This window comes from Ursus arctos, unplaced genomic scaffold (genome assembly GCF_023065955.2).
Source record: "Ursus arctos isolate Adak ecotype North America unplaced genomic scaffold, UrsArc2.0 scaffold_32, whole genome shotgun sequence".
NCBI classification, from domain to species: Eukaryota; Metazoa; Chordata; class Mammalia; order Carnivora; family Ursidae; genus Ursus; species Ursus arctos.
In genome coordinates, this window is record NW_026623008.1 from 10456486 (window position 1) to 10483311 (window position 26826).

The following is a 26826-nucleotide window of genomic DNA, read 5'->3' on the forward strand; positions in this document are numbered from 1 at the left end:
GCCTCAGAAGCGGTCTCAACCACCTGTGCCAGTATTTATCCCAGGGACAGGGAAGCCTGCCTTCCCTGTTCTTACCCAGGGAAAGAATCCTCACCCCCATCCGCCCTTCTGGACCTGGAAGGGGAAGCAGAACCTCTCTAAGCTGTTTCTGGGACCAAAGGAATGGACAGGGGGCTCAGTGGAAGCTCACTGACGCCACCGCCCCCCAGCTCCTGGGACAGACTGCCCACCCTCTGCAGACCTCAGCGGCCTGGTCCGAGTGATGGGACAGTGGTGGTGAATTCATTGCGGTGATGTCCGTGGGGGCAGAGAGCCGGCTGTTACGATGTGCGTCCTTCTCCCCTCGGCCCACAGGACACAGAGCTGGGCAGACATATTTTCCTAGCTCTGTGCTGTAAGGGGCCTTATCTGTCACCAAAGGTCACCCAGGGACACAGAGATCTGCTGGATGGGGCAGCTCCTTTGTAAACAACAACCTCAACATAAGGACTGTCAGTATTTATGATAGGAAACATTATTGAGTACCTACTGTGTGCCAGCCCCGGATCTGTCAATCACCCCGGTCCTACCAGGATTAACCCCCTTGCCCAGATGAAGTCACCTGAATGAGGTTCAGGGCAGTTGAGGAACTTGGTCAAGGTTACAGAGCTAATAGCCAGCAGAGTCAGCAGCTTTCTCCACCACATGAGCACACCTCGTCTTCCCTCTGGGGATTCCGCCGGCATGGACGGGAGAGACGGGAGGCCACCCGAGCTCAGTAGTGTGGACAGCAGACTCTGGAGCCAGAACTGGGCTGGAATCCCTGCTCTCCCACTTACTAGCTGTGTGACCTCAGGCAAATTCCTTAACCTCTCTGAACTCTATCGTTCTCTTGCTGAGGATAACAATAACAAAGCTGTTTCTCTTACAACTGGGGCCAATAACAGCTACTTCAGAGGGCTGTCATCAGGATTAAATGAGATATAAAGTGCTTGGCCCAGTGCCTAGTACTATTAGTGCAAATACTTAGTGATTATCAGATGAGAGGGCTTGGCACACCTCCTCAGGTCTGCCTGGAGATGTTGGTCTCCTGATTTCCCATTGGGGGGTGGCCCAGGCCTTAGAGCCCCTCAGCCTATCCAAGCAGGGTAGCAGTGTTCCCAAAAAGCAGTGGGCACCTTCAGCCAGCCCGAGCGTCCTGTCTGTCATTCTGCAAAGTCATAAATGAGATGCTTCCTCCCAGCCACAGCACATGGTGAGTCAGTTGCAGACAGATGTGGGCAGAAGGAGGCTGGGCCGTGAAAAGGGATTTATATGCCTGTAATGAGGAGAATGAGAATAAATGTGCAAACCAAGTAAGTGGCAGATGTTGGGTGACCCTTGTTAACAGCCGGCGTCCCTGCGGTGGGAAAACGCGAAGCCCCCAAAGATTCCCTCCCTGGCGGTTCCCTACCTACCTGCCCCTGTCTTTGGTTGGAGGTGGGATGAGACCAGAGTTGTCCAGAACGGGAGAGGTTCAGGTTCTCAAGCAAACACCAGGAACATCAGCCCCGGCTTCCAGTGTCAAAGCAAAGACAAGAATCCCATTTGGGGAGAACAGGGTGTAGAAGATTCCTCTGTTTCTTTGGGGATGAGTCTGGAATGCTAGGTTTAGGAGTTCGGTCTCGTCATGAGTGTAAAGGCAGAAGTTGGGAAGGATTGTTCAAGAAAGAAAGGTGTCATGTGTGTTTAAATGTAACGGAGTCCCTCCAGCTCTGCACGTGGTGGGGAGCGTGGAGCCCATGGGACCCCTCTGGAGAGTCTGTCGATTTCCTCAGCCCCCCTAAGTTCCCCTGATCCCCCTCGAGAATCAAGGCATTACAGAAACATGATCGGGAACATTTGCTTCTGCCCTTTTTTTAACGGCGTGACGAGTGTGCTGAGCATTTTCTCACAATAAATGCTCTCTGAAAGCATAATTTTTAATGACTACATAACGTTCTAGCAAATGGAGGCACCCTAATTTATTTAGCCGCTTTCTGATTATTGGACACTTAAGTTGTTTCCACTCTTTTTGGCTTTGCCGTTATGTATCACTCCACTGAAGATCTGTGTTCGTAAATCTGTTTTATTTTTTTAAGAGAGCATTTCTCCATCTGTCTGGTCTCCAGAGCACTTTACACTCTTACAAAATTGAGGACCCAAAGAGTTCTTGTTTATGTGGCTTAGTTCTGTAGGTATTTACTATTCTAGAGATTAAAGCCAAAAACCTATTTAAATCCTCAGTAATTTATTTTTAAACAGCAGCAATAAACCCATTGCACGTTAACATAAATAAAAAAAACTCTAATGAAAAATAAGTCTATTTTCCCAAACAAAAAGATCTGAGTGAGGAGAGCGTTGTTTTACATTTTTGCAAAGGCTTTTCCATGTCTGACTTTACGGAAGACCGCTAAATTCTCATATCTGCTCCTACAGTCAGGCCACCGTGATTGACAAACGACAGTTTGGGTTGAAAATCTGGCATCACACAGATAAGGAGGTGGAAAAGGGGAGGAGTGTATTAATTGCCTTGTTGGATAATTGTGGGTATTTTTCTTTGTTGGCATCCGAAAACTCACCAAATGGTAGTTTCTTAGAGATGTGCTGCAGGGTAGTATCGCACACTTTATCCCGCGAGGGTTTTGTGCTCTGTTAACAGCGGACAAAGCCGCCGGTCTCGTTTGCACTCTGAGGGCTGCTGTACCACACATGAGTTCTTCAGCAGCCACCAGCGGTCGCCTGAGTGATGCTGGTCTTCCCAATGATGACGTGCCTCCCGAGCCACGATCAGAACGTCCCATCTGTTCACATCACCACGCGGCGCATCAGAAAAGTCCTTGAGTCTTGAGAAGCTGTTCGAGGTCGTGGTTGCCCGTCGAGTCTGCTGAAATTCTCGCTTGTGCTCGAAAGCTCAGATGTTATCTTTGACAACAGATATGGTCAGTAGTTTTCTTAGAAGTGACAGGCCGACTCACTTAGTTCATTCGTGGGCTTTGTAGTTTGCCATGTATCTTGGTTAATACGATCAGTCACTTGTTCTTTCAAGAACACGTGGCGTTCTGCGGAAACGGTGGCTAGTTTAGCTTGCAACGCCAACAGTCACGCAGATGTGTTTCCCTCAAGATAGCCTTTGTTCTTTGATATGCGGCGAAAGAGCTTTAAGTATACTTCTTTTTTTTTTTTAAAGACATGTACTTGGGGATCAAGCTTTAATAAAATTAATAATTTTTATTGCTCCACCAGGGACATTCATAAGTTAAATGGTGCCCCCCCCCCGTTTTTTTTTTCCCCAAGAACAGTGCATGGTGTTAAGAATGTCATGTCCACTAATACCTGCTCATATGGTTTGATGGCCCTGCCGTTATTTTTGCCAAGATGTTAGCATTTTCCCCAGCATTGCTTTTTTACCCAAAGTGCAAATACGTGGTAAAAAAGGCAAACAGCGTCATAGTATCATTATGAAAACAGCTTTCCTCGTGGATCCGTTGAAGTGATATTGCTGGTGGTAGTGGTGACAGCTAGCCTTTCTGAGCATTGTTTCTATGCCACATCCTGCAGACCTTTAGCTCACTTAATCCTCTCAACAAGCCCGGGAGGGGGGCTGTGAGCGTGCGAGGAGTACTGCGCAGTACCCGGTTGGAGCTGGGTTTGGACGTCAGCAGGGTGGACCTCAGCCCTTAGGAGATGCGGGCAGGCAGAGGGCAGGTACTGCTGCAGGGGAAACAGCTTGAGCAGAGGCAAAAAGACAGTCTTTGTGTGGGGTGAGAAGGGAAGCCCCGTGCCAAGGCTTTGCAGTAGAGAGGTGGTGAGAGATGATCGTGGAGAACCTCCGGGCCATGCTCAGAAGTTCGGGGACTGGGGAGGTTTGGGGCAGGAGGCCATATCAGAAGTGCGGTGTTCCAGCAGGTACCCATGTCCCTCTCCCAACCTTTGCCATCTCCTCCCTCTCCCTTAAGCACAAGGACATACGTGTGATTACATACAGATGGTTCCTGGATCACCTCCCTTCTCTCCTCCAAGCCCTGGTTCAGACTCTGCTTCCTCCAGACACCTTCCTGGCCCTTTTCTGTCTGGTAGTTTAGGGCCTGTGGTTGTCAGGGTCATGCCCCCACCCCCCATCCCCAAAATGCCTGCATCCTAATTCCTAGAATCTGTGAATATGTCAGGTTACATGGCAAAGGGGAATCACGGTTGTTAATCAGATGTCCTTGAGATGGGGGTTATCCAGGTTATCCAGTGAGCCCAGTGTAATCACGAGAGTCCTTTAAAAAGAAGGAAGAGGAGGCAGAAGGTCAGAGGTGGAAGGAAGTGGGATAAGAGAGACTCAGTGTGAGGACTCAGCCCCATCGTGCTGGCTTTGCAGATGTGGAGGCAGGGGCCATGAGCCAAGGAGCATGGGCGCCTCTAGAGACCAGAAAAGGCCAGGAAACAGACTCTCCCCAAGAGCTTCCAGAAGGAACGCATCCTTAATTTTAACCTCCCAAGACCCATTTCCGACTCCTCCCTCCGGAACTGAAGACAATACGTTTACATTGCTTTCACCTACTACGTTTGTAGGAGTTTGTTGGAGCGGGAGGACGAGGCTGGTAAGGCCCTTTGCTCCCGGTACTTCACAGCCCTAGATGCTGACCTCTCTGAGGACTTAGCATGTAGTGAGGGACATGGCTTTCCTCTGTGGCTCACCACTCACCAGGCTCCTACAGGGCACAGTACCGAGCACAGAGCTGGCCTCGTTAGCTCAACAAAGCAGGTGATCCATTGAGTGAGAAGACACGATGTCTGAGTTTCTTTAGCAGAAGGAATAAGGCCTGTTGAGGCCTTTTCCCTGCCTCAGAATGAGCCACCTGCCTTAGACCAAGCTCTCGGAAGGAACTGAGCCTTCAGTCCTTTGCTCATTCAACAAACTGAAAACTTCCACACACTAGGATCTGTGCCTATGGCTCAGAGAATTCAGGGGCAGATTGGCCCCAGGCCCTGTCCTGAATCGGTGACGTGCCTTGAACCCACAACACACCCAGTGCAAGTTAGTTGAATAATACATTTTTTTAATGGCCAACCAGACCTGTAGATAAGCATTTGTGCCACAGATTTTCCTGCTTTGGAGAGTTCTAGGGTGCAGAGGATGTCTTTGGCCTTGGGCAGGAGGGGACACCAGTGCCCTTTATGTTCCCAGACAGTGTGGCCATGCCCTGGCTGCTTTTGCAGATGTAACAGGACCTGCAGATAGTGGGGTGGCAGGTGGCCCAAGTGACTGTCGGATAGAATGATGTGTCCTCGATGCTGGGATAGCTCTGCCCACCTACCTACACACACACACACACTCACTCACTCACACACTTCCTTGTCTCCTTGGTGCTGTGTGGGTTGGGAAAGCAGCTTGATGTTTCCTGCTTCCCTCCCCATATCCACACTCCATTCTCTGGTTCATTCCTCCCATCGAAGACTTGTTCAGCTTCCGGGCAGCTTATCACCCTGGACTGAATGTGTATGTTCCTCTTCCGGAAGACGTGCACACGAAGCTACCACTTTTCTTGGGCCCCAGCTCCAGCATGGTGGCCCCTGGGGCTCCTGCAGGGGGCCCACCCAAAGCCTGACCCTCTGACCCGCAGCCCTGATGTAGAAGACTCTTAGCTCCCAAGTCTTCGAGTTTAGTGGAAGTTTCCAGAGAGTTTTAACTCTGCAGATAAAACATCTTCCTAATACACTACTGACCACTTTTAAATATTAACAGATCCCCCTGACCCCGCTTGAAGGCATCTAAGACTCCACATTTGATCCAGGTGAAAATAATTTATAGTCAGGTGGAAGAAGTGCCCAGAATCTTGGCTGTTCTGTTGCAGATGTTGTCTGGGCCATTTGTCTCCAGCAGGTTAGCTGCTTCGAAAAGTAGCTGGATGCCTGGAAAGGGCACAAACCCTAATGCGCAAGTACTTGTTTAAAAAAAAAAATGTAATAAATCTTCTTTTGTGTGAGATATACAGAAAGGTTGCAGAGTCCCTGGACACCCACTGTCCTTCATTGTCAACATCTTCCATTACCTAGTACAGCGCACAGGTGCTTTTCAAGCCACGCCTTGAATCATGTCTGCTGATGCCTCATTGGCCAGAGCAAGTCACGTGACCATGGCCCGTGTCACGTGGATGGGGGCGCTGCCAGGCTGTGGATATAGGGAGGCGGGTTCATTGGCAGCTGTTTCCGTGGGTCCACCACAGAGAACATTTTAAATAGAATCATTTCCAGAATCTGCCCAGGGTCTGGGGTTCTGGTGACTGACAACATATTACAGCAACTTTGTCCCTTTTGGCTACTTTGCTTTTTATCGATCTCTGTACCCGAGTGACTGATGTCCTCGTCTGGGGGTTTTCACGCTGACTGGTTCGGTCTGTGAGTTGGAAAGGCAACCTGCCCACAGTCTCCTCCAGCACTTCCCAAACAGCGGCCCTTCCTGACTGTCCTTCAACACTTTGGGTCTGATTCACAGCAGACTTTGCTAGGTATTAATGTTCTAATTATGAAAATCCTCCATTTATTCTGAGAAAAACTAAAAGACTCATTTTTTTGGAAAGACACAGACACCCTCTTGGGCTCACTCTCCCATATCTGGTACTGGTTCTGGAAGCATGTACCAGAGCCCAACCTCTCTTCCCTAATCGGGGGGGAGAAACAACTATATGCACCCATTTTGCAGGTGGGATGATTGAGGTATGACTGAGGTGGGTCTCTGTTGAGTAGCAACCTTACAACTGGTACTTACTTAGCACTTGGAATCTGCCAGGCTCTCTCCTGATTGCCTGGCCTGAGTGAGCTCCCAGATCTCCCCACAGCCCTGCCAGATGGGTGGTGTTTATTAGCCTCAGTTTCCCCATCGCCAGCACGGGAGGTGAAGGAATTTTTCTGAGGTCTCTGGGATAGTAGGTTTTGGAGCCAAGACTTATTTGATCTCCAGAGTCTGGTTTCCAAACCTCTATTCTTCGCAGATACTTGGCAGATGCCTCTTTGATTCTGAAGGCCTTGGGGGCAGAGGGAGGGAGTGGAATGGGGAAGAGAGGAAGGAGGAGCAGGTCTGGACGTGGAAACACACACTCAGAGGCCCCATGAGATACAGGTTCCCCCCCTTTGAGAAAGTTCGCATTGCGCCTCTTGGCTTTTACAAAAGACCTATTTTAGTACCTGAAAGCATCTGAAGAGGCTTATTTTTACTTGGACAAAAAAAGACGAAAAGCAAACACAGCGTTTGGCATTTGTTTTACGGCGAGCCGTCGTAGGGGCAGCACGCACCCCAAAGCAGCAGGGGGGGCCCTGCCAGGCTCCTCCCCCAGCAACTACACTCCACCTCTGATCATTCAGCCGCCGGAGCTTTGAACCACTTCTGGGAGCATCTATGCTCGGTCTCCATTTATTTGGTGTATCTGTGAGCAAGATGTGTCCTAAGGTATTAGGGGAGCCTAAGAGAGGTTATTTTTTGGGTCTGGCAATGCTCACACATTTTTCCGTATAAATGAATGACAGTTGCTTCTTACGCTTTACGCCATTTTGGCTCATGAAAGGTCTCCTAGGAACGCTGTACTTTCGGATAACGGGGCAGACCTGTACCAGGATTTGTGGATTCGTTCCCAGTCTTTGCTCTGGAAGTTGTCCCAGGAAATAAAGGCTGGGCTCAGTCACACAAGCCAGGAGCTTCTCTTCCTGTCCCTCCTCTTTCCCTCCACAGTTCAGTGAACACACTGCAGCCTTGAGAAATGCCAGTGGTCTTGGCTGCCACAGAGGCCGTGTTTAAGGTGTGAGCTAGGGCTTCAGACCTTGAACCTCTGCTTTAAATGAACCCCCACTCCCTCCCCAGGAAGGGTTGGGGATTGATCGACTGAGAGGAGAAGAACAAACGTGCTGTGAGAAAAGCCACATTCCAGAATTGCCTTCCAAAAAGCATTGCCCAAGACCTCATTAAATTCTGCTTGAAGCCGTGGCCTCTGTCACTGTGTAGGTCCTGTGCCCATCTCACCCTGACAGGGTCGAGACATGGCCCTGAGGCTGTAGCAGGAAATTGAAAGGCCCGCTGGCCTCTGTCCTGGGAGAAGAGCTTTGGTGTGAACCAGGGAGAGATCCTCTTCAGAGTTGCTGGCACCCTTGCTGGGCGGGGGTGAGCACTGGCCTAAGAAGGCCGTGGACATGGGGTCAAGTCTGACAAGGGCTCAACCGTGATTCTCCTCAGCCCTGATTGGCTCCTCAGGGGACACTGTCTTGGCCTCAGAGACCCAGGGGAGTGAGCGTCGTTCCTGAAAGAGCTTGCCCTGCTGCCCCATGACGTACGTAGAGTTAGCCTGACTGCAGTTGGGGAAACTGAGGCTCCAGGAGGCTCGTGCACCTTGCAGGTCTCAGTGTTTGAACTTGAACTCCCATGCCTGACACAGATCGTTACTGCTCTCCCAGTGTTAGCTTCCGATCAGTGGATATCTCTTCATTGTGCATAAAACCTGACCCAGGAGCCCGCTCACTTACTCACTTAACAAACACTTGCTGAGGGCCATTCGGCAGGCACTGTTCTGGGCCCTCGGGGTGGATCCATGAGCGAAAAAGACAAAAGATCTATTTCTTGTGGAGCTTACATTCTAGAAGGCTGTGCCGGTTGGTACCGCCGTGGAACACACTGGCCCCAAATCTTAGTGGCGTAAGACAACCACCCTTTCTTATAGGTCATGATTTTGTGTCAGGCGCTTGGCAGGGCTCCATGGGACCGTTCTTCAGGTGCGTGTGGTGTCGGTGGGGGTCCCACAGGGGACTTCCACCAGAGTCCCGGACGGCTGCCCTCCTACGTCTGGTGCCTTGGTTCGTGGCAAGGGAATGCCGGGGTCATCTGCGAACGACAACCCGAGCACCCGCGTGGTGGTCAGACCTTGCACCTGGAGGCTCAGGGCTCCCGCAGAGAAAGTTCTAAGAAACCAAGGTGCGTGCTGCGAGGCTCTTATGGCCTGGCCTCGGATGTCACCGAGCATCACTTCTACCACATTCTGTTGGTGACAGGCCAGCCGCAAGGCCAGCCAGACTCCACGCTGTCCAAAGCATGTGGTATGGGAGATATTATTGTGTCCGTCTTTGCAAAAATACCATCTGCCTCGGAGGAGAGGGAGAAGGCCAGTGATAAACAACGAACAGAGTAAAAACTAAATCGCATGTGTTCAAAGATTTTAAGTACCATGGGAACGTGGAAATTTTACAATGGGATGAAATACGACCCAGCCGTTCCCTTCTAGGCGTTTACTCACCTAGGAAGCGAACGCCCATGCCAAGCCTCGCGCGCAAGTGGACATAGAGGTATTAGTAGTGAAAGCTCCGAGCTGGAAACAGCCCACATGCCCATTAGCAGATGCAGGGGTCAGCAAACGGCTACATTCGACAACGGAATTCCGAATTCAACCCAGCAATAAAGCAACAAACTATTGATACGTGGAGCAATGTGGTGGATCTCAAAATAATTACGCGGAGTGACAGAGCCCAGGGAGAAAAAAAAGCACACCCCGTATGATTCCGTTTACGTGCGACTAGCAGATGCAGACGATTCTGTAAAGTGGGAAGGATGTGTGGTTGCCCGGGGCAGAGCGGAGGGACAGGAGTGCGGCTCGCCGAGGGAGCTGGAGACTTGGAGGTGATGGGCGAGTTCGCTGGCTTGAGGATGCTGACGGGTTTTCCAGGGAATGCACGAGGCTGAGCCTCTCGGACGGACCCCCTTCAATACGTGCAGTTGACTGTGTGTCATTTATAATCAATGAAGCTGTGTTTAAAGGAGCGCGAGGTGAATTAGGAGTCCTTGGGGATGGGGCATTTGGGGTGGGGAGGATTTCAGTCCCCTGCAGGCCCCATGACTCGGGCAGCTTCCAGCTTTGCCTTCTTGTCCCACGTGCTGGCCTCAGCGGGCCACAGGAGGGGACCCGGTGCCGGGTGGGCAGCGTCTGGCCAGTCCAGGCAGAGCCCCGTGCATTCAAGGCCCGAGCACGCAGGGCTTCTGGGCTCACATTCCAGGAACAGGCAGAGACCCGAGAGTTCCGAGGCTACATGTCTGTGGCCCGGGCTTCCGGCCTAGCTCTTTAAATAGCTCCCACCGCGCGGACTGGGCCAGCGCTTGGGGACACAAGCTGCTGCTACCGACCAGGCAAGCTTTTGAGCCCGAGCCTGGCGTGTGGGCACAAAACGAGGAGAGGCGTTTTTTTGGCACTGAGCGAAAAACTCAGAACAATGTAGGAATTTAGAAAGGAGCATTCTCATTCTGCTCAGGGCCAGGTACCGTTGTAGAGAAGAGATCGAGGTTAAAATCCGATGGCTTCTCATGCACGTATGACTACTATAACATGCGTGTACGTAGCGGACAGTTCTGTGGGCCGGGAGGAGCGCACAGGCTGCAGATCCCATGAGTTACCACGGATAATCCTCCCCATTTTTCAGACTGAAGATCGGAAGAGCGGTAGCCGGCCGAAAGGTGGAATTGAAACCCAGGAAGGCGTGCCTGGCTCTAGATCAGTGCCCTGCACAGCCCCGTGGGGGGCCTGCTGCTGCTTGTCGAAGTGGTTAACCGGTTGTTTCTATGATAAGTCATTTGTGACGTGGATCTTGGGAACAGCTGGGCCTGCGAACCAGAGGTGGTGGGGCACCTCCGAGCGGGCAGTCAGGAGGCCGCGGCTCTCCATCCGTGTTGCCCTTGACCTCTGCAGGTCTCTTCTGGAAAATGGGAGGGTGGGGCTGAGTGTTCTTAGGAGCCCCGTTGTCATGTACTGTGAGCAGCAGACGCAGAATGCGAGAGGGGATGGAATACCGCTGAGAAGGCCAGGCAGGAGCCCCGTGCCACCGACAGACCGAGGAAGTGTTAGAACGGCATGTCGCCGGTCACACCGGCCGGGCCGCTGCAGGCCACGGGGCCTGCCACTCACTCTCTCCCCAGCCCAGAGAGACACCTCAGGGCCTGCACACAACAGCCTGAGCTGGCAGCCCTTAGCCCGCTGACTTTTGCAGCCCCTGAACTCGAGAGAAGTTGCTCACCCATGAGCTTTGGATCATGATCTAGAAGAATCGTTCTGATTCAGGCCTTGCCAGCAGAGCACGGTGCCTGAGGAAAGAAAGAAGTCTTTAGCGGGAATGCGCGGGCTCAGGCAGAAGGAGGGGGAATGGGCCAGGACTGGCTGCTCAGTACCCCCAGCCCCTGCCAAGCCCAGAAAGAGGCTTGTCTTGGTCAGTTTTGCTTCTTAGCTGCCCTGGAGACGGGGTACAGCTAGAGGGTTGGCCTTCCTGGTGCTATTAACCCTTCTCTCTCCCTGCCAGGGTGCAGCAGTGGGCTCAGCGTATGGTAAAGGGCTCGACAAATGGGCCCTGGGGGGAAGGCAGTAGATTGAAAACAACTTGGAGGCTTTGAGACTGTCACTTCCTCGGGGAGGTGGCTGTTGACTTCAGGTTCTAAGGGCAGGAGCACCTGGAGAGCAGGCTCCGAAGTGTATTGTCTCTGTATCTCCATGATTGTTCCCATTCCTGCTGCGAAGCCACAAAGCAGGGCTGGGGGAAGAGGGAGCGAGCAGAGGCAAGATACTCGCGGGGCCCACGGGGCTGGCACTGGGCGGGTGCTCAGGACAGCGGGAAGAGCAGAGTGAGGGCCCGCAGGCACGTGCCCACCGTCTGTCGCAAATTCCAGAAAGTCCTCGTGCTCTGGCAGCATCCCAAGGGCTGGCTTTTCTGGTGATGTGACCTGTCGGTGCTGTCCTGAGCACTGACCTTTGTCTCCTGCCACAAAGACCAGCGGAACACGTTGTGCTCCCCTGCCTCTGAGTCATTTAAGGAATCCTTGTGCTGGGCACTGGTGTCCGTAGAGAAAAAGGGCACAGCCCTTTCTTTCTTCCTCATAGTTCAGGTGACTGCAGACTGGGGGGAGACTCGCTTCCTCCAGGGGCAGGACGGTCTGGGGTGGCGCTGGATGGCATCCCAAGGGAGGTGGACCAGGGGGCTCTGGCCGGCCCCCCCAAAGTAGGGCCATTTCTGGCTGGAGCTCCCAGAGGAGCATGGCTTCAGAGGAGGCCTCAGAGGCGAACAGCTGACAGACTGACCAAGACTATCGAGGGGCCAGCCTGCCCTCCCCTGCCGGTGCCAGACCTCTCACCTGCTCTCCTGGACGGGGCCGAGTGTTGGCCGGCGGCAGGTGAGCCTTGAACCTGTCATGAGGCTCATGTTGGCATCTTGAGGACGGAGTTTCTGTTCCGGGCAAAGTCTGTCTCCCAATGGGCTCCTGCCTTTGTCCCCTTCCCAGCTGCATCTCTTTCGTTCCTTGGGCACTGCACGTTGAATCTGAATGGTTTAGATCTTCATAGCCTGGAGCTCGTGGGTGAGTGACTTCTGCGGAGTTTGGGGCCTGCCAAGGTTAATGGCTGTCATTTGGTCATGGGACTCTAGAGCCCCGGCAGAGCCACTGGGTCCAGGTGAAGAGCAGAGGAAGGAGCTGGTTGGGGATGTTTTGCCAGATGTCAGGATGATCAAAGGCACCTGACAACTTGATCGATGGTGAGTGTGGGGAGTCGCTGAGAGGTGTGTGACCATGCGGCTGGGAGTGTGGTGTCCCCTCTTCAAATGAGAAGCCAGTAAAGCCCCCTTTCACCTTTTTGGGATCTTCCATACCCACCAGTAAAGCCCCTAGAGACAGTTGTCTTCTCTTGTTGGATTTCTTTTCATCTGAGAGGGCTTCTCCTTCCCGCTCTTCTGGAAGCTCAGACCCCCCAGGCTGCCAGCAGATTTAAGGGACTGTTTCACTTAGGTGATGGATGGCCGTGGGGCACACCGGAGTGGTGCAGGCTGGCGGCTTTCCTGCCACGAAGGTGGGTGTGTGAGGGTGGCTTGGCTCCCCTGCAGGTGGGAGGACTTTCCCCGCGCAGAGCTGGGCTTTCCAAGCTGTTCCTAATAAGCAGGGCGGTATGATGCCAAGACACAGTGGCCTCTGTTGCGGTTCAAAGTTTGTTAGCAGTAGGTGGGAAAGGTGGTGAATAATTTGGGGGTGGGATTTATAGGGAGAGGGCAGTGTCCACAATAAGGGGGCATCCTCCCTGCTGCGTTACGCTCTGCATGGGCGCCAGGAGCAAGGCCAGCGGAGATTTCCCTATTCATCCCAAGCGATTAGGAGATGCTCGTCCAGGGAAGGGAAGGTGCTCCTCTGAGTTTCCGAGTTCAGCCCAGGTTCTCAGGAAAGCAGTGAAAACCGGAAGTGTCCTTTACCGAACACCTGTCAAGTGCCATCAACACTGGGAAAGTGAACAGTAGCTCATGGAATCTTCCTCACCATCCTGCAGGATGCTTCCCGGTCTCCCTTTTACGTATGAAGAACAGAAGCTCACAAGGTCATGTGGGTGGTAGAGGCAGAACCAAGCTCCCTTTGACCCGGGCAAGTCGCTCAGCCTATCTCCGTGGGTGCACAGGGATTATAACAGCACCTGCCCTGGGGTCCTCCAGATTCAACGAGAAAATTCACAGAAAGAGGTTAGAACAGGAAGTACCCCTTTATTAAATATCAGCTGCTGCTCTTAACGTTATCCTTATTCTTTTACTAAACTCAGAGTGACTGCACCATTTATTGTCTAGACTGAGAGAGTTTCACAAGAGAAAGAGGGCCTATTAAATACAGTTGTGCTCGGACGATAGGCGTGAACTGGGACTGTCCCAGACAGGCAAGACCCACAGCCCTTGACCAACAGATGGGATCTGAGTGGGTGGACAGGTGTCAGGCAGGCACTCCGGGTCAGGGGCTGACATATGCAAAGGTGTGGAGGTTGGGCGCTCATGGTACGTGCAGGTGACCGTGAGGTGGCCGGCCGTGGGGCCCACCTGCCCCGCTGGACAGGACAAGGAACATCTCCACTGCACCCTGACTCCACGGCCCAGAGCACATCCTTCCCTCCGCTCCAAGTTCATCTGCGTGCTCTGAGACCACCCACCCACCCGTTCGGCATCATGATTTATGACCACACCACAGGCCACTCCATTCTTTGTGGACCTGAAACAGACAGGATCTTTGCCACAACAGAGGGGTCTGAAAACCATTGCAATGCATGGTGGACGGGAGGGAGCAGAGCTAGAGAAGTGAGCTGTTACATCAGGGAGTGCATCCTTGGTTGACGTCAGAGGAACAAAGCTTTTGGGTGGTGGCTGCAGGAGGAAGGATACAGGAGGCAGGAGAGGGAGGCAGGCTGGCTGGCAGAGGCTCGTGTCCCCAGCCTGCGTGGCTTCCGTGTGAAAACCTCAGCAAGAGCACGTGATACCTGGATAAGGAGGGTTTCCAGGCAACTGCTGTTATGCTCCCATCGGGCGCCTGTGCCTCCCGGCCTGGGAGTCAGGTTCCCAGAAGGGTCAGAGCAGCCGCGCCTCTGGAACAGTGGGGTCTGAGAGATGCTGGGGAGACCTTCTTTCCCGGGAGAGAGAGGGGAAGGCAAGAGCCAGAGACCAGGCTCTGGGGGTGAAGTGACATGCCCCAGCTAAGCTGGAAGCTGGGCCTGGACCCGTGTCCTGACTCCCAACCCTGAACACTTCGTGGGGCCCTCACTTTTTATGGTCTCTGTTCCTAAAATAGATTTCTAAAAATTGTAATGGAATCTGGCCGTAGAGTAGGATCTGAGCTCAAAAAGTACAGGCTGATCACCCGTCTGTAAATGTGTATTTTCGGCATTAATGGGGCTCCTGCTACCCTCTGTGGAGTCTTGGTGCAAATTAGAAGCAGCCACACAGACAGATTCAGAAAGCCACCCCTCCCATTGAACACAGTCCTGCTGCTCTTCTAATGCATCGAGTTTCTCAGCCCTTAAAATGCAGCCCTTGGGTACAAGCCTGGGAGGGTGGGACATGCGCCCCCCACTCGTCCCCTCTGAGCCAAGGCTACTTTTCTCAGCGCCCTGAGACTTTGGGGTGCCCAGCATGGGGGCCAGCAGGAACCGGTGACTCTGCAATGCCAAGGAAGACTGGGGGCACAATGCGGGATCTTTCCACCACCTAAATTGTATTTATGTATTTATTTTAGAGAGAGGGCGCACGCATGCCAGCGGGAAGGGGGAGAGGGAGAGGCAGACAACCTCAAGCCGACTGCGCTGAGCGCAACCAGCACCCTTGGCCACTTGCTCAGAGCACTCCTGAGGGAGCTCCGGGCCCCGTGGCAGGCATCTGGCAGCTTGTCCGTGATCATCAGAGCAAAACTCCAGAACATTGCTTTTGCCTGTTGAAGACAGCAGGGAGCCTTTTTACTCCAGAAAGGAGAAGGGCACGCTCCTGAGGTTTCTCCAGACACCCAAAGCACTCCTTGCCCTTCCTTACACAGGTGCGGGCATTTCATCTCCAGCACCATGTGTCCGCGTTGTTCACCCTCCTGGCCCTGCTGGGATGCCCGGCCTCTAGCACCTTCAGCATGAGCCTCGGACTTGGCCCCGGGGCCAGAGCCTTCAGCCCAGGGCCGAAAGTGTAAGCAGTAGAGTAAGAAGATGCAAATTAACTCCACCCAGGGCACTTATTGCTCACCCCTCAGATGGCAAAAACGCAAACTCACAGCACCATGCGTGCATCTCACGCAATTGGCAAAAAGGCCAAATGGTGTGACCCCAGTAGGGGGACGCTGAGGTACAGTGAGCAAAATCACATATGCATTTGCCCACTGACCCAACGGTCCCACATCAAAGGGTTTACCCTGAGGATAAAACGTCACGAATATGAAGCGAGTTACTCTGTACTCCTCATGGGATACATCCAAAGGCTTGCAGGAGCAGAAGAACGGGAAGCAAATCTTGAAGTGTATGTAGATTTGTTGATAGTGCCGTTCGGACTTGTGTTGTTACTGTGGAATGGAGCAAATAAGTAAACATGTATTGTTAAGGACCAGGATTGCGTCTGTGGGACACAGGGCTTTGGAACGGGAGGTGTCAGATGGGCGTTGGACACATCAATATGTTTTTGATTTTATTTATACGTATATTACTTACATAAATTTTATACAGCTGTACGTATGTGTAAGTTTTATAAGTTGAAACCACAGAAGGGCAAAGAAGCGGTGACCCCAGGAGCAGTGCACACGCCTGGGGCGCACAGCTGTGCCTCAGCGCTGTTCCCCGTCAGAAGGAGCTGGGGCTCCTTAGACCTAAGTGGAGGATCCCAGGTGTTGGGCAGTGCAAAGTCACAAGGTGTGACTCGAACATCTTTTCGTTCTAGAAGGCAAGAGACAGATGGGTCAGAAACCAGGCACTGGTTGGAAGAGAGAGCTATCGACAAGGATGAGATAGTTGAACATCCAAAATGATGAGAAGATTAGATTCTTCACGGGGGACCAGAGGGGAGAGATGAAAGCTAGTTAGTCCATGTGTAATTAACTAGAAAATCACCAGAGTGGGCAAACTGCCATACAGGCCTCCTGATAGAATACAGCGAGAGGACACAACGTCACCTGTGGGTTAGTTGGCTTGGAAGCAAAACAGCTTTGACGTCGACAAAGACCCACAGAAGGCAAAGGGACCCTCCTAGATTTAGGGAGAATCTGCAGCCACACACACAGTTCAGTGCCGTGTGTGACCCTGTTTGGGATCTTGGACTGGGGGGTGAAAAAGCCACAGGAGCAGTTACTGGGGACTGTCGGGGCAACGTGACTGGGAGGCTCTGTGTTAGGAGATGTGGTTACATCAGCAGCGATGCAGAATGAGACAGTCAGGAGCTCTCAGGACGGGCCAGTGCCGGAGCGCTTGGCAGTCGGGCCCCGGCGATCTCGCAGCCGCCAGTACGTGCCCCGTGCTGGCCAAGTGCCGGAACAGTTGTTAATCCTCGTTTGCAGATAGGAAACGCGTGTACAGCGATATTACTTCTCTTTATGAATATTTTAATATTAAAGCAGCATATCCCAGAAAGTGCTGACCTGCCGCTTTTCTGGGTTGGTGCATTCCATTCCAGGCAGTTCCCCTGGCCTGCTTGGTACCAGCCTGAGTGCGTGTCACAGAAGGAGCGTGTGGGTGTTTTCGTGTGGCCAGGCAGGCCTCTAGCGCACCCATCCCTCCTTGAATGGGATTCACAGGACCTCAGGGGGATACCGTTGTCCTCTCATTTTGAAGTCACTTGAGGAAAGTGACTCAACTCCAGATTTCCAAATCTAAGCTGTGTGCTGGGGGTGCAGGACTCTGATGGGGCCCTGGCTGGCCGCCTTCCCAGGGACTGGCATAGGGGACATTGGGCCCCCACGGGCCTTGCCTGCTCCTACCAGCTGAGTAATTAGTAGGTCCTCCATCAGCTGCAGCTGCTGCTGCTTTTCTCTGTTCAATTTAATCAAAGGCACAACAGTAGGCATTCTGCCAGGTATTGGAAATGCAGAGGGTCCTTCATTCCAGAAATATCGATTGACCCCTGGCCACTTGCCAGGCCCAGGGCTAGGTGTCGAGTATCTCGTGAAGAGCAGGACAGCTTAGCAGTTTAGAGGGGAGTCAAGTAATAAATGAGTGAACAGACAAGGGAAAGATAGTAGCAGCACATGCCCAAAAGCATTAAAATGGGGAGGCGTGGAGGACAGTGGGGTTGCCTCGTTGGCATAAGGGGGCCAGAGAAAGCCTCTCTGAAGCAGACCGTCTAACTCAAGACCGATGGGGAAGAGTCAGGGGGCAGCTCTCCAAGCATGGGAACAGAGGAAGCGTGTGTGGCTGGAGGGTAAAGGACAGGGAGGGAGTGGGAGATGATGACAGGCATCCTGGAGGGGCTTTGCAGGGAGTGAGCCTTGGACTTGATTATATGTGTTGGTTTAAGCAGGGAAGCAGCCCCTCCTCTGGCTGTCCTGTTGAGAATAGACCGGATTAGGGGCGGTCGAGAGAAGCTATCGCAGTCCTCCCCTGGGACAGGTTTGGAAAATCCACCGGACTTGTGGCAGATCAGATGCAGGGGAGAGAAGAGGACAACTCGCAGGGGTGGGGCTTGGGCACCTGGCGTGGGGCAGCTCCTCCTCCAGCCTGAGGGCACTAGGGAGCCATTGCAAGCTCTTAGGCGGGGAGTGATGGGATCCCATCGCGGTTTAGGAAGCCAGCCTGGGGGTGTAGAGTAGAAACGGAATCCAGCTGTGACAGAGGCTGGGGCCAGGCAGGAGGAGGGGAATGAGGGCAGGTGGTTCTCCTGCCTGCAGAGGAAGCAGTAGGTACAGGCAGGGCCTGTTTCCTCCTCACATTTGGCCTCAGGCCCCTTGCCGGGGGTGCTACACCATCACCTCCTCCTCCTGGCTTCCTCCTTCCTCCTTGAGGGGAGGGAGAATGTTCCCCTCCCCTGTGGAGACTGCGTTCCCAGGCAAAGGCAGAGTTCCCACGGCTTGGCCTCGGGGTTTCCATCCCCACCCGGCCCGCTCTCTCCTCTCAGCCTGCCGGAGCAGAGCCCGGACGCACTGAAGGAAGGAGGGCTGCCCTGCCTAGCCCTGCTGGAGGGGATTATAATTAAAACCAGGGAGGCTGCACTTAGACTAATGACACTCCACGTTCAGAATTGCTGTCCGAGGCTCTGGTTTTCCTGATGCCAGAAAATCCACTAACCCCGGGTTACATTCGGTCCGGATGCAGTTTGGAGATCCATCCAGCGTGTTGTATTCTGATCAGTACCTGTTTGGGGGGATTGGGGGGGGGCTCTCACTCTGCCCCCCTCCCCCCCCCCCCCCCCCCCCCCGCACAGGCAGTTGGTTCACAAGGGCCACCCTTCCCCGGGTGGGGTCGGGTGTGCAGCTCAGCCCCAGAGGCCAGGGAATTGAGGAAAGACTGGCTGCTGGCTCCTGCCCTCAGGGCCTCCAGCTCCAGCTCCAGGAACACTGCGCTGCATGCAAGACTGACTCCCCTCGCCTGGGCTCTTAGGGCCCCCGCGTGTGACCGTCTCCTGGGACAGCAAGCTCTCCTAGAGCCTTGTGCACCCCACCTTCCCAGCCAGACTCAAAGGAGCCCAGGTCAGCGTTTCTTAATGACTCAGGGTCACCCAGGAGTATTCACTTTTGTACTTGGGAAAATGTGGGTGCACCGTCCCTTTGCGCTGGATTCTCTTCCCTTCCTCTCAGGCCGCCACCTATCACTTGTCTGTTGTCATTGGGCTGCCTCTGGGGACCTTGCAGCCATCCCTCAGCCCCTCAGAGAATCAGTGTGTTCATCTGCAAAGTGGGGATGACACCAGGACCGGCCTGGAAGGGGGCGGGAGGATGGATTGTCACCTCGGCCAGCTGCCCCCGGGCACAGGCAGCCCCCAGGACTGGAAAGGCACCCTGACTCTCGGTACTTTCTTGCTCCCCCTTCCGTGCTTTCAGACCCAGCACGGAGCAGGCCGTGAGCCCCCAAGGCCACTGCTGCTGCAGCAGGTGGAGGCTGGGGGGCGGCGGGGGGGGAGCGTGGGCCTCGTGCACGGGGTCATAGAAGGTGGCTGGCAGGCCTGGGCAGAAAGGGAGAATCTGAGCTCCATGCATTTCTGCTGGGATGACCTGTGACCCGCCGGCCCCTCTGGCCTGTTTGACAGCAAGGTTACCTCCACCCTGGGAGTCACGTGACTTTTCCACAGTGTTCCCTGCAGAGGCTGGCTGGCATCCCCTGCTCCCCATTCCAGCTCCACGACACCAGGAATCCAGGGAACCGCCTCCCTGAGCGGGGCCTCTGTCCTCATACCTTTGCTGTCGGAGAGAGGCTGGAACGAGCACTCGCACTCGCACCGGCTGCACGGGGAATAGAGCAGGCGCCTGACGGAAGGGGCCAGCCAGGGCTCTTCTCTTTTCACCGGTTCTACTCCTTAACTTGCTTCTCCTTTCCTGCCTTCAGCGTTTTGTGCAAAACGCCCCTCTTGCCAGAAGCCCTTTCCTGGCCGGCCTGCGGGCAGCTCCAATGCATGTCCTAATTTTTATTTACCTTCAGTGATTCCAGGCCAGAAAGCTGCTGACCCACAGATACATTCTCTTGAGTCTGGGTGCTGCTTATTTAGTGTTTGAATGTGTTGCCACTGTTTAAAATCCAGAAACTATTCATGATGTGGGTTTCGACCTTCTTTTGGAAAACCAAGCAGGTCTGGCCACCCGGGGCCATGCTGCCTCCATCAGCAGTCCCCAAGCTATCCCCTTAGAGGACTCTCTTCCCGACAGCAAAGCTGGCCCAGCCTTCTGGGTCTTTGATCCTCGGTTCCCGAACCCGCAGGGTCCAGAGCCTTTGACATGCAGTCACTGGGTGGGCTTTTCTCCCCCATTCCCTTGTCTCTCCTTCCTGACCCCCATCCCTCCGGTCTTACTCCCCTGCCGGCAAGCACAGAGATTCACACCTTCCCTTTTGCTCCCTGGGTCCCTTCGCTGGTGGCTGGATTTTAGCACACTGGGCGTGTGGCTGAGCCATCCCTGTGTCATCGGAACCCTGCTCCGGGCCTGGCCTGCAGTGGGTGCTCCAGGAAAGGAGAGGACATGAACAAGGTGCTAAAAAAGCTACCAAGGCCCCACCCGCCCCCCGCCCCCCAGGTTCAGGCAGAGACAGACGCCCGGCCCCACCACCGCAGGCTGGAGAAGTCTTGCAGCGACACGCTTCGCATTGGGACGGGCCGATCAGCCAGGGAGACGCTGCCTGAGGGACACCAGCTGCGTCTGGGTGCTTCCTCCAAGTCAGACTTCCCTCCCTCCAGCCTCTCCCAGTCCCTGCAGGAAGGGCTGATCTTCCCAGAGATGTGCCACTTGCCGAGAGAAGGCATCTTGGGAAGCTAAGGGCCTCAGGCACCTTGCATCTCCCGGTGCCCAGCCTTGCGTGTCGGGCACGGGGTGGGCCCTGCATTTGCCCTGTGTGACAGGGCACCCACCTCCCTGACGGACCGCCTCTCCCCGAGTGAGCTCAGTTGCACTCTCCTCTGTTCCTCAAATGCCCCAAGGCCATTCATTCCTGGGGGGCCTTTTTGCTTGGCTGATCCCTCAGCCTGGAATGTTCTTTCCCAGAATTCCCTGCCTCCCAGAGCCCGGGGCTCCTCATCCTTCACGGTCTCAGCTTAAATGTCACCTGCTCAGAGAGGTCCTTGGAGCTTTCTCTCCCCAGGACACCTGCCCTGTGCCCCCCCCCCAATCCCTCCAGGTGCTCTTCGGTGTCAGGCTCAAATGGTCCCCTTCACAGCACATTTCACAGTTTCTGACTGTTTCTGCATTGTGGCTCTTAGTTATTTGCTGTCAGCCGTAAGAGGGCAGAGGGGTCGTGTCTGATTTATTTCTGCTGGAGGATGTAGGACAGGGCCTGGGCTGGGAGTTGGCCGCAGGGCCCAGAGCCTCGGGGACTGACTAGGACCCTGGGCATCTGGGGCCCAGTGGGGCCTCACAGAGCTAAGACGTCAGATAGGCCTGATCAGATCCCAGCTCAGCTACTCTGTTGCTGTGTGGCTCTGGGCAAGTTACTTAACCTCTCGGCTAGAGCTTTCCAGCTCACGGGAGTTAATGCGATAATGTGTGTAAGGCATTTGGGAATGGTACCTGGGAGCTAAGCACAAATTGTTATCCAGGAGTGAGCCTGATTTGAAGTGTGTCTGGTTGGAATGAGGCAGATAGGAAATGGAGATGCAGGTCTGTGCCTTAGAGATGAGCGAGGGCTTGCATGCGGTCTTGGATCCTCTTTTCCCGTGTCCTCCTTGCTCCCGCTCTGCAGATGCGAACTGCCTCTGAGGCTCCCCAGCCAGCTCGGGGCAGAGAGGGAGGTGGACAGTCTCTTGCTGCTTGTGGACTGACTTCATGGGTCTAGAGCAAAAAGATGCCCCAGAGGTTGGCCTGCGTGGGTTTGGGGATTATCTGCCATGTGGGGGCCTGGGCCCTCTGCTCCTTCTCTCTGTATCAGCCCAAAGAGAAGTGAGGGCATTGCTAACTTCTGGGAAGACAGCCAGAGTGAGCCCACCCAGAAGAGGGGGCTGTGGGTGGGGCGGAGACGTCAGGGGTCAAAGTGGGTGGGGGACATGGCTTCTGGGTAGTGTGGCGCCGTTCCAGCCCCAGCGCTCTACCTGAACTAAGGCATGAAATTCTCGCAGCACTGGTGTGCTTTCATCGGCGCCACTTTACAGATGAGGAAACTGAGGCACAGAGGCGTATAGATCCCTTCTTGGTAGAGCCTGGATTCAGACGCAGGCTTTTGGGCTGGAGGATTTTAACTTTCAAACACTTGCTGTGCCAGGGAGCTACAGTCCACAAGTATTTGTCAAGTTCACGGGTAACCCGGTGGTAGTTTAGGTGGTAAAGTCGAAAGGACACATTGGCCTTAGGAGTCAGATGGACCTGGTTGGAATCCTTGCTGTGTGACTTTAGGCAAGTCACTTCACCTCTCTGAGCCTTCATTTTGCCATTAGGACAATGGACATAAAAACACCTCCTTTGCAGGGCTTTTGGAGCGACAGGAGGAGGGTCGCATGCATGGCCCTCCCAGAGGCACCCCACAAGTGTTTACTCCCTTTCTCCAGGGTTTCCTCCTGCTCTGTGCCTTCAGCCTCAGGCATTGGCTCCTGTCCAGAGTCTGACCTTGGCCTTGAGTTCCGCGAGGATTTCGGAAATGGCTTTGGCTGCTGCAATGGAGAGAGCTGCCCTGATCTGCTTGCTGATCAGAATCTTGGGGCGCCCCTTGCCAGGCCTTTCATGTTGTTGCTTTATTTCACAAGAGCCCCGGTGTTTGTTTAGCAATGGACAGTATTTTTAGAACTTAAAAGTAATTCTGCTCTTCGAGGAACAAGTCTGTGGATGGAGCCCCATCTGGAGCCAGGCCGGGACCGGAGGCGTGTGGGCGCTGTGCCCTGGGTCTCCCCACCTCCGTGCCCTCCTCCTCCCGGGCCCAGCCACTGGAGGCGGGATACCTCAGCCAGCCCTGCCCAGCTTGACCCCTTCCTTCCCACTGGCCCGGCCCTGGGGGTTCTGGTTGTAGGGAGGGGCGGGGGTGCACCGCACTCCCAGCCTGTGGGAGGCGGGGTAATGGCCCCCCAAAGACATCCACATTCCAGTCCCTGGAACTGGAGAAGATGTTACCTTGCGTGGCAAAAAGGACTCCACAGCTGTGATTGAGTTAAGGGTCTCGAAGTAGAAGCTTATCCTGCATTATCAGATGGGCCCAGTGTAACCACAAGGGCCCTCGTCCGGGGAGGCAGGAGCATCAGAGAGAGAGGAAGGGGGACGTGAGGATGGAAGTGGGAGTTCAGAGTCAGAGGGAGAGCTCTGTGGGTGTTGCAGTGCCCGCTCTGGGGAAAGAGGGCGGGGCCACGAGCCCAGGAACGTGGGCCCCTCTAGAAGCTGGAAAAGGCAGGGAAAGAGCCTCCAGAAGGAATACAGCCCTGCCCACACCTTGACTTTGGCCTGGGAAACCTGTTTTGGACTCTGACCTCCAGAACTATAAGAGAGATGACGTGGGTGGTCTTAAGCCACCAAGCGCGTGGTCCTTTGTTAGCACAGCGACAGCGACGGGAACCTCATCCCCGCCCCACGTCCACCTCCCTCCCTGGAGCACCTCCCTTCAGGCCCGGGCTGCAGGGGCGCAGAGTACATCTGCAAGACAGAGCTCACTCTTTCCAGAACTCTTGGGGGGCATTCTAGAGAACGTATGGACCCGACCCAGCCCCTGGCGTGTAGTAGTTTGGCAGAGCTGCGGGTGCCTCTGGGCCTCCGTTTCCCCATCTGGGGGAGGGGAGAACCGTGGCCCCCAGGCCCGTGAGCAGGTGCACAGATCATAGCGCTGGCCAGAGCACTCCTAGAGGAGCGGAGCCCCCGCTCTAGTTTGGTCAGCCGCCCCGCCTCCTCTCCGCCCGGCTCGGCCCGCGCCTCCTCCCGCAGCTGGAGGGCTCTCAGCCTCCGGGGTCGACCCCTTTTCGCTGCCGCATGTTCCCACGATGTGAGTCATCGGGCGGGAGTACCCTAGGATGGCTCTGTGTCCCACGGGAGGTGATCTAGGGTAGGAGGTGGCTTCTTCCTGCTGCCCCCCGCTTGGTCCTCCAAAGCTGAAATCCTAACCGACTGCCGAGGCTGAGGCCTCCAGAGGCCGCAGAGGATACAGCTGGGGCAGGAATGACTCCTGTGGGGTGTGGGAGGAGAGAGGCCCAGAAATGCATCTCAGAAGTCCCCTGCCGCGGCCCAGACTCGCCCGTCCTGTTCACGAGGACACAGAATGCCACAAGAAAGTCAGAATGGGCTCAGTGCCCTTTGCAGACGGACCTCTGTGTGCGTGACCTGCCGACGCTGTCGCCTGGTGGATTGGGGCAGAGCCGGCCGGTCTGGGGCCACAGAGGTGAGGACAGCGGGGTGCATTGGGGTCAGGAGCACCCACCCATGCAGACTCAGACTGCCCACGTTAAAGCCTAGTGTGGCTGGTTGCTCTCTGAATGACCTTGGGCAAGTCACGTAACTTCCAGGAACCTCAGGTTCCTGTTCAGAAAAATCGACAGCGTCATCATCTTCTTCGTCTGACACATAGGGAGCCCTCCCTACATGCCAGGCACCGTCCTGACCTCTCTAGAAAGATATTAACTCTGAACCCTTACCATAAATCCGGGAGGTGGGTGCTCTGGTCACCCTCAGGCGAGGGAGGGGCCCAGAGGAGTAAAAGAAGGTGCCAAAGGCCGCACCCAGGGACTTGGACCCGGGTCACCTGGCACTCGTCAGGCCTGTAGCCTCCTCCCTTGGGGATCAGCAGGGAGCATGAGCACCGTCCCTGCTCGTCTGGCTGATGCCTGCAAAGTGCGAAGCACCGTGCGGGAAGCAGGAGGCCCTGGGCAGCGGTTAGTGACCTCTGCATCTGTTAACCCACTTAACACAGGTGCCTGGTGACATGTGTCTGGGGCCCTGGGTCAAAATCCATTCTGACTTTGAGGGCCATGAGTATATTCAGCGTTTTGGTCCTGTTGGTGGTGTCATGGGTCTGTCTGTATGGAAGTCAAGACTCCTCCAACTGTGTGCTTCAAATACTGTGTAGGTCGTCCATTCGGTGTCAGTTCCACGACACTGAAGCTGTTTTTTAAAAAAAAATACAGCAGAAGTTAATCAACAGGGGCGCCTGGGAGGCTCAGTCAGTGAAGCTTCTGCCTTCGGCTCAAGTCGTGGTACTCGGGTCCTAGGATCGAGCCCCGCGTCGGGCTCCCTGCTCAGCGGGGAGTCTGCTTCTCCCTCTCCCACTGCCTGCCGCTCCCCCTGCTTGTGCTCTCTTTCTTTCTCTCTCTCCCTATCTCTCTCTCTCTCTCTGTCAAATAAATAAATAAGATCTTTTAAAAAAAAAAAAATGTTAATCGACAAAACAGAAACTCCCAGGGTGCCTGGGTTGCTCAGTCAGTGAAGCTTCTGCCTCTGGCTCAGGTCATGATCCCAGGGTCCTGGGATCGAGTCCTGCGTCGGGCTTCTTGCTCAGCAGGGAGCCTGCTTCTCCCTCTCGTGCTTGCTGTCACTATCTTTGTCTATCTCAAATAAATAAATAAAATCTATAAAAAAAACAAAAAAAGCAACAAAATAAAACAGAAACTCCATTCTGTCCAATGGGTTTGGCCAAGTGAGGCCAGCTAAAGGGTACATTGCTTTTCAGACAGCGTCCCCTACACTCAAATTCTAGCGTAAAGGGGGGCTGTGAAAGTGGGGGTGGCCTTTCGCTGTGGGTGTTGCTGTGTGTCCCAGCGCTGGCCTTTCCTGGTCTCTCAGCTCTGGATCTGCACACACACGCTCCCCCCAGGAGTTGGATAATGTTCGCACAGGTGTCTTTCATCTGTGTTGCATGGCAGTGGGGCGTTCACCCCTGCTCCCGGGCATCCCTGTCGATGCCCAACTTGGTCTGCTCCAGGAACTGCCTCTCTAATGTCCCACGTCCTGGCTTACCACCCCGGCTGGTGGTGTCAGCTCACGGGCGGCCAGCCCAGGCCCGTGGCCCTACTTGGGGAAGAACCAGGGTGGACAGACCGGAGGCCGTGCACCCCAGGCCCTGGCTTGTGTCAGACGCGGCCTCGTGTGAGCTGCGTGATCCTGACCTCATCTTTTTGCCAAGCCAGCTTCCATTTCTTCATCTGCACAATCGGGGTGACTTCACAAGGTTGTCGTAAGGGTCGTCCGGGAAGGTCCCGTATTTCATGGATTCTAATTCTGAATCAGGGTCTGAAATCAAGGTGCACCCCACAAGAGATGTGTCAGAGTTCAACTGGCAGTGTTTTTTGATGGCCCCTGAAATATTGGTGTATGTTACACCTGCCAGCTCCCGAGACCTGAGGGAAGGGCCCGGGCTTGCACAAACACAAACACGTAATGGGACAAATATGACTCCAGAGCCCCCAGATGCAGGTCTCATCTCAGCTCTGCTGTTCTCTGGCTGTCCAGAGAACAAGTGACATTCCCTCACTATAAAACAGGGACGTAGAGTGTACTCGGAGTTGTTTTGAGGATTAACATACGTGAATCCCCTGGCACAGGGCCAGGCGTGTGGCAGGTGTTTGGTGATTTTGTTCGCCGTGTTCAAGAAGATGAGACTGCATCTCTTCAAAGTCAGTCTCTGGGGAAACTAAGTCTAGGGTCAGAGGCGCGTCCAGCATTGCCCTTTATGGTGTCCAAGTCACTTAGATCTTGTGCCTCAGTTTCCTCGTCTGTAAAACGGGTGTAATAATAGGACCTACCAAGCCACAGTGGCTGTGAGAATTCAGTGCAACAGCAGAGTCCCTGGCACTTAAAATGCACTCACCGGGGGGCATGAACCAGGCACGCATCCAGTTTTCATCAGTGCCCTTATTCGTGCTGATTATTCTTCTGAGCTGGGGATACTGAGGGGCATACGTCCAGATCAGTACCCTGAGACCTCACAACCTCACACATGTTGAGGAGGAGAACACACAAGCCAGGCCCAGCCTGGGGAT

The 26826-nt window shown here is 54.4% G+C and overlaps 1 protein-coding gene across 3 annotated transcripts in view; it reads left to right on the forward strand.

The window, feature by feature from the left end:
* Window positions 1-26826, forward strand: part of KAZN (kazrin, periplakin interacting protein) — a 1011261-nt gene that overhangs the window by 899535 nt on the left and 84900 nt on the right. The gene's annotated exons all lie outside the window — the stretch shown is intronic.